Below are 8286 nucleotides of genomic sequence, written 5' to 3'. Positions count from 1 at the left end.
TCCTGTGGAAATAAGCTTCGGCTTTCTAGGATCTCCTTTTAGTTGACCTTGTACCAGTGATTTGTACGGTCATGAAACTGTACTTTTTCTATTGCAAACTTCTAATAAATTCTTCATCAATCAATCAGTTTGATGTGTGCATCATTTTTACTAGTTTCTCGGGGATCGATTGATGTGTACATTGTCACACTGCACTGGTGTTGTTGTTGCTGCTCCACACTTTGAAACAGTAAAGTTTATTAGAAAATAAATTATCTGATCTTTTCACGAACACATGGATCTTTTGGCTATTGAGAGCGTAAACATTAGTACAGTGATATGATTATACAATGAGTGCCCTATAGCAGAGGTCTTCAACAGGGGTTCTGCGAAATTGACGCTTGTTGTTGTAGCCCCGTCCCCCCGAGGTGGTAGGGGTCCCTGCTCCATCTTCACATCACTTAGAGGGTTCCATGGCCTGAAAACGTTGAAGATCCCTGCCCTATAGGGCTTATATAACAACATCTGTAATTGGATTCATGAAGCAATAAGCCTTTGAAATGCCATCCATCTATAAATATATTCCTCTCCCCTATCTTTTAATCGTTCAATCCAATTTTTTAACTACAGACTGGATCCCAATAGTCATGTATTCAAGTAGCTCCCCCTTTTTTCTTCCCCCCCCCCCCCCCCCAAGTCAAATGGTCTTCGAATGGCGAGTCGAATCTTGCTTGAGGAGTCCAATGTATTCACATTCCTATGCAAATCTAATAGTTTATTAAATAAATATATACTACATTTATCTAAAACAGACCATAGCTTAGAGAGACACATAATGAATGATAAACTGATTACAGACTATAGGTTATAGGAATAATCATCTGAAAATGCATTGAACGGAACTGTCAGCAGGTGTCACTGTTGCACTATTGGTTTCTAAAAATCATTACTTCTCAGCACAACTTGAACGGATCGTATAACTTTGAATGCTTGAACAAGGTTTTATACCAGTAACTTTAACAAATTCAATTTAAAATAAAGTCTTCATTGACAACCATGATAATTAAACAAGGGAGATTCTCTAACTGGATTTAGGGTTAGAATTATCATTAGTCTGGACCAGGGGGTCTTCACCAGTGTGTCAATTGTTTATAAATATTTTTTTTTCTTCTTTTTTTATATTAACCACTTGAACTCACAGCACGAGCCGTTGTGAGCTTGTAGATGGGATATTTTCGGGCAAAAAGGTTTTGTGTAGAGGGGAAAAAGAGCAGACTAAGTACAGAGTGAAAGGTCAAGTATATTAACTATTGACTGTTGAACTGGTTAAATATCTGAAAACACAAGGTGACATGAATCCAAAATACACTGATGATTGTGCTGTCAAGACCCCTGGTCTAGACTAAGCCCAAAATGAAACAAATAAAATACAAATGTTATTAATTCACTGTCTGACAGCATGTTCTGTGGAGTTCAAGCCACAATATACCCAAGTACATATTTTAGAAAAATATTGTACAAATCATTTCTACTTTGCAGTATTGATATTTTTACAAAACATTTTCATACCTTTACATTTACTAAGTACATTTTGAAATGTGAGACTTTTATCCGACATTTCTACTTTGCAGTATTGATACTTATAAGTAACACATTTGAGTACCTTGGTCAGAACATCTTTGGAACACTATTAAATGAAACCCAATAAGCCGATCAAGGGTTAAAAGCGACCACACCTGTCCAGGACGGAATTCACAAAGGATGGAATTAATTTGAAAGTGTGATTCGAGTTGCATTTGGCAAGTTGACAAAATATTTTTTCCCCCCCAAATATGGGCATGTGTGTCACAATATGAATGTAACAGAATGTGATGTCACAATAGGTCAGCAGCCATAGACATCAAGGCATTACAGACAAGATGTGACGGTTTTCAAAGTTGCAATAGCATTGAATTTGTAGATACTGGAGGATGCACAATATCATGAAGTCACTGAAGTCTTCATAAACAAGATGAAGAGTCAATCTCCACAGCAGGCCACAACGGGTGTTTGCCTCAGGAAACACCCTTTTATTTCCATCCAGTGGGTCGTGGAGGAAGCAAAGTGTAGGCTGTGGGGTGAAGGCTCCTGTGGAGAAACAGAGAACGTCATTCAGCGACACCTAAACCGGTTCCATGTCCCCGTCTAGGACTGTTCCCTAGTTGTACGGTAAAGATGTGACATTTTAATGAAGTGCCCCAGACAATACATAGTACAGCGTCATTGATTGTGAATAGTTTATCAGTAGCCCTTTTTTTATTCCAGTAACCAAAGTCTGACACATACTACATCAGAGAGAGAATCCTGTAAAAAACTGTTCGCTCCTCAGCAGACCTTCAGGAGGTCCCTGCCACAGAATACTAGACCCTCAAGAGCTCCTTCAGTGATGCTGCAGTCAGGTGCCGGGGGGGCCTCCAACAAACAGTCTTTCCAGGGCAGGTCCGTCTCTGAGAGCCTGCAGCACACACAGGTTCTTCATGGCGTCAACTCACCTTTAAAACACCAGAGAAGGATCATGTCAAAACCCAAGTGTCCACTTTAGTTGTAAAGTTTCAAATCGTTAACTACAGTCAATGAAAATGTTTGCATTTCTTTGTGCTATCCACCCCAAATCGGATCTTTTGGCCCGACTTTTCACACTGCATTTGCAAGTGACACAGATCTGATCTGATTTTAACAGCGGCAGCCCAAAGCTGCACTTAGTCGACATATCTGCTTTGGTTACCGTGGTAACGACGTAGGCGTCATTACACCATAACGTTGATTATGTTCAGGAAATGCGACATTACAGAAAGGCGACAACAACAAAAACAAGCACACGTTACAATATTGTTTTTCTCCCTTCTTTTCATTACTCTTGTGTTTCGCTTTTCTCTCTGGTTTTATCCGTTTAGCTCAGGTGTTTTCTCTCTTCTCTCTTGTTTTTCTCATGTGCTCAGTGCCGCGCTGTAATCAAATAGTAAATACTCGCGCTCTGTAATGACGTCATTTGGAGCTCCGCGCTCGGGTCGCGCAGCAGCAAGTGACGTATGGACAGTTTGATGTGACTTGCATGTGACTTGCGTATAACTCTATGGGGTGGATGTGGTTACTGCTTTCTAATACAGATGTCCTCAGATCCAATTTGGATCGGATTTGAAACCACCTCTGGATGTGGTTTCTCAAAATCAGATTTCATGTGACCTGCATGTGACCTGTCTGGATTTAGACTATTTTTTTAAATTCCGATTCCACTTTTGATGTGACACAGATCTGATTCAGGCTAGATTTATGTGGCAGTGTAAATCCAGACTCAGTCTTGGCAGCAGAGACATCTTGCCTGCCGAACCCACAAAGAAGCAAGAGCTGAGGAGAGCCTTCATCAATAAGGAACTCACGAGTCGGTCCTCCTGACAGGGCAGGTCCGTGTCTGAGAGCCTGCAGCACACCCAGGCTCACCATGGCGTCACGCACCTTTAAAACAGCAGAGAAGATCATGTCAGTCATTTGTGGTCATTAATACATGGGCATAAAACAAATCCTTAACTACAGTCCACGGAAATGTTATGCATTTCTTTGTGCCACTGGATTTATCTATAGCAGGTAAACACTAAAATGGCTACTAGAATCTTAAACAGAAATTACATTTCATGTTCACACACACTCTTGTAGAGGCAAAAAACAGTCTAACATTCAAGTAGAAATCCAAGGCAGATTTCCACCAGTTCATTCCAGTCACTCAGTCATCCCAGTCACTCAGTCTTGGCAGACACATGGAGCTGCCACTGTCGGGTGCTGACAGACAATTTTAGTTAGGGTAGGACACAAATGATTGTGATCTGCAGTTGTACTCGGTGCAGTCTTTATCTAAAGACATTCCCAATGTTTTCCTCTGTTGTCATGGGACCCAAATGGACACAAGCCCCAAGCGCTTGTAGATATCTATCTAACATAGATATGCTAAAAGTCTACAATCAAAGTCAAACGTTTACTTGTCAGTGCACACATTTGATTGACAGTGTATCTAGGGTTGGGGACGGTAACCGCCGTACCGTGTCAGTGTGCCTACCACGGTCAAAAAAGAACAAAAAATAGGCGATTTTATAACCTTTTCTGTCAAGTCTTGTAACTAAAACCTGTATATAGCAGCACTCAATCACTGCGAGTTGAGACGTGAGTTTACAGAATCACTGTACACGATCTGACTACCCGTTTCTCTTCTGGTTTGTTCACACACAGCTGTCTGTGTCTGAAAAGTCCAAGTAGCTAAGTTACTATCCGAGTGCACAGATCTAAAAGCTCAGAACGCGTCGCGGATGCGACGTGTTGTGAGCTTGTAGACTGCACCACCCCTAAGTGTATCTGCTGCCAAGTTCAGCCTAGGAGCTGCATATCAATTCATATTTTTGTTTCTTCAAGTTGTGTCTGGTGTGAATGTATTCCTTTTAAAAGGAAGGCAATCGAGAACATCCAGATCTTCAAGGCTGAAAAGTGTGTTCAGTGCAAACCGCAGACAAAGGGGTTCAGTTCATCCTCTAGTTGTAGAGGTTATTAAATTTTAGTTGAGGTATTAGAATTGAAAGAGATTTCAATACCGTGCTTGGAGTACGCCTTCAGTCTCGGGTTGAGAAGTCCCACACAAAGCTGCATGTTATTGCTGTTAAAACACACACAACAACAGTTAAACAGATGTACGACCCATACAAGACCCCTAACATGCTACATGAAGCAGATTGTTTAGTGAAAATAGTTTTCAGTAAACGTTTTTAAAGTTACACCAGCTTTTAGCAGCTGTCAGAGATTCCCCTTGGGCTGTGTTTCTCAACCTTTTCAGGCCACGACCTGACATTTTTAACTGGGGACCCCCTCACCCTGAAGAGGTATTAACGTCCTTAAATTGTCACTTCAGAAATGTGCATAGTTAAACCCTCCATACAGTTAAAACTTGTTTACTGTCGAGTGAGAAAACAATGTTGCACATCCGAGTTATTCATCTAGGGACCCCCCAAATAATTTGGGGACCCACCACCGGTTGAGAACCACTGCCCAAGGGAACCAGACTTTCAGTCTTTAATATATCTGATTCGAGATACAGTGTAAACAAATCTCTGACTTAAAAGGCCTGTGGGACAAACCAGGCCAGTGAATGAATGTATACATTCAAACAGAAAAGTAATTTACCTTAATGTCAAATTTAGGCCTAGAATTATTGACTGCTTTAACCAGTGAAAAATAGCAGATATACAAGCTCACAGCGCGGCACTCGGAGCCAGGTTTTTCAAAAAAATCTTAGAAGGATTCAAAAGACACTTATAGAATCGGGACAAAATTCAAATTTTCACGATTTAAAAAAAATAGCAGATCTACAAGCTCGCAGCACGGCACTTAGTGCCGCGCTGTGAGCTTGTATATCTGCTATTTTTAAATATTTAAAGCATAAAATATTGCGTCATAATGTGTTCAGGACTAAATGGGTTAATAGCAAGCAGTGTTAATTTTGTCAACTAAGACTAATAAGAGACTACAAGATTTTGATATTTTGTCGATAAGACTAGACTAAAACAATTTCAGAAGACTAAGACTATTATTTGTGTTAATCAAAAGACTATGACTAAATCTACATCTGAGACTAATGGCTGTAAAAATTAACACTGGTATGTAACTGCAATGAAACTAAAGCCAAATACATATTTTATGGTTTATTTTAACCAAGTAACCACCAGCAGAAGACAATGTCTTGTTCACAATATGGTTATATTTAGCCTAAAAAACTTTCTCCTAAAAGACAAAGACTAAAAGTCTAAGACTACTCCCATAAGACTAAGACTAAAAAATGTAGTCGACTAAAACAAGACTAGACAAAAACAATTTCAGAAGACTAAGACAAAATCGTGTGTTATTCAAAAGACTAAGACTTGCAACTGTAAGCTGCGGACAGCATTTCACAGCTGAAAACAAACATCTCATCATATTGTTGTCTTCAATACATCCTTGTAGTACTGTACATCGGCTATTTTAAATTAGCGAACATTTAAATATTTACAGGGACATAATACAGACATTTGTCATGGAAGATTGTAGACTTCCCAAGCAACATGGAGACGTTTTAATTTTCGAAATCGCTTCATAATTGACTCAAATGTGAATGTGATCAAAACTGGTCTTTTCTTGCTTCTATCTCTAACCCTAACCCTAAACCTTAGGCCCATGGGAGTGTCGCCACTCCGACAATAAGAAGTCACTGTCGGAATGGAGATATGTCTGAATGGAGACATGGGAACATGTCTCCATTCAGACATATCTCCATTCCGACAGTGACTTCTTATTGTCGGAGTGGCAACACTTCCATGGGGGGGTTAGGGTAAGAGATAGGGTTAGTGTCTGAACTCTGAATGGAGACATGTCGGAAAGGAGACCTGTCTGAAAGGAGACATGTAACGTCCAACCTCCCCACCTCAAGCATTAGTTTAGTGAGGTTATGGTTAGGGTTAGGGGTAGGGTTAGGTGGTAAGAAAGTGGGGAACATAGAACCTGGGGAACATAGGTACACTGTGTAGCGTCCGAGCGTCACCGTCGTATGAGGGAGCGTTATATATATATATATATATATATATATATATATATATATATATATATATATATATATATATTGTTTTGATTGATATCGCAAAATATACTCGAGTATTTATAGTGCCGATCCTTCGAATACTCGCGAAATATACTGTATATACAATAAAGCTGGCAAGGGCTGGACCTAGCCTAGCTGAGCTAGACATCCCAACCAATATTAAAACAAGGTACTAGGGATACTACAGTTAGTTAGTTAGCTAGATGCATTAGTATCTAGGCTAGCCCCAGGCTAGGACTCACCGATTCATCATCGCGCATCCACGTGCACACAATAGTGATCCCTTAACATGGAAGCCAACGGTCTTTCTCATCTTTGATGTCCATTTTCTCCCAAAAACACTTTTGATGCCAAGGATGGCATTGGATTTTCGCTAAAATGGTACAAACTGAAAGGCATCGATCCCTATTCTATGATCGATCCGCCATTACTGTGTACGCTTTAACACTTCCGGGTAAATATCAAAAGGTCGTGAGCGGCTTTCAAAATAAGAGACTATAGCCGCGGACGGAGCAGGCGAACGGCAGCTTGGACTAAACGCATTGAATTATTTGTTGCAATTGAATTGCACGAAGAAACCCAAGAACACAAATGTACAAGTAGTAGTGAAAATAGCCGATCTACAAGCTCATAAAGTGGTGCTTGCTTAGCGGCGCGTTGTGAGCTTGTATATCTGCCTTTCATTCGTTATTGTTTTAACAGAAGAAAGGTAGTCTTTTTTTTGTTAGTCTTTTTTTTATGCGCTAGTCTAGACTATTACTGTGTTTTTTCTAGATAGATATCCATTTGCATTTGTTATATTGTTGATGATGTTCTGACATATTATCTTGTTTATTATTGTGATGTTATTTGCTTATTGTAAGTCGCTTTGGATTAAAAGCGTCTGCTAAATGCCTAAACTGTAAACTGTATTCCAATACGTTAGCATACGGTATAGTTAACAAACAGTAACCATGTTGCATCAAACCAGACACAGGCCTACCTGGCTGAAGTTTATATTCCCCTCCGTCCTGTGTTTTCCTCCTTTATATTGTTTATTCTGGATTATTTTACTTCTGTTCTCGTGATGTGTATTTCCCTGCGTGTCTGGTCCATAGGGGTCTGGTCTCTTTTCTTGCAGTCCTTCCTGGATCTAGACGCAGTTCACACGCATGCGCAACAAGTTAGCTACTCGCAGCAGCTCCAAGCCCTCCTACTGGCCAAAGCTGGAACAGCAGCCAAGTAGTTTGAAACATGATTTTTACTTTTCCCTCTAAAATGTTTTAATCGCTTGTTCAAAAATAGCGTTCATGTTTTCCAAAATGTGATAGGAAGGTGTTTATTTTTTCAACATTTTAACTCTACTTATCAACCTCTAACACTCTTCTACTTTAACCTCTATTCCTAAAACTCTTGAATATTTGCTGTATTCATGTTTTAAACATGACACTTATGACTGAGAGTGAGTCTCACTAAAAATGCATGGAATATTTGAACAGAAGGTGGCGCTTTAATAATTCTAGCATTTTAAGTCTTCACCAGTAACTATTGTTTAAAATACATGTGCTTGATACTTGACACCAATAACAAGAAATTCCCTTTCATCGACAGCGTGTTTTGTAGAATGCAGGCCATAGTAGAGGAGCCTATCAATTTCCGTAATTTTGGAATGTTAATTTTTG

At 39.8% G+C, this 8286-nt stretch overlaps 1 long non-coding RNA gene across 3 annotated transcripts; it reads right to left on the bottom strand.

The window, feature by feature from the left end:
• Positions 1–688: 688 nt before the first annotated feature.
• Positions 689–7740, bottom strand: LOC308292749. Of its 3 annotated transcripts, XR_013962427.1 has the most exons (5): positions 6868–7062; positions 4593–4654; positions 3396–3471; positions 2305–2510; positions 689–2106 (listed from the first exon to the last, which is right to left on the bottom strand). It is a non-coding gene; the product is annotated as an uncharacterized lncRNA (long non-coding RNA). The 3 variants fall into 3 exon arrangements; XR_013962425.1 differs by lacking the exon at positions 6868–7062 and adding an exon at positions 7608–7740 and having other exon boundaries at positions 689–2510; XR_013962426.1 differs by having other exon boundaries at positions 689–2510.
• Between the last annotated feature and the right edge of the window lie 546 nt (positions 7741–8286).

This window comes from Nannobrachium achirus (assembly GCF_963921795.1).
Source record: "Nannobrachium achirus genome assembly, chromosome: 10".
Taxonomy (NCBI): Eukaryota; Metazoa; Chordata; class Actinopteri; order Myctophiformes; family Myctophidae; genus Nannobrachium; species Nannobrachium achirus.
This window is presented reverse-complemented; position numbering and strand designations above follow the sequence as displayed.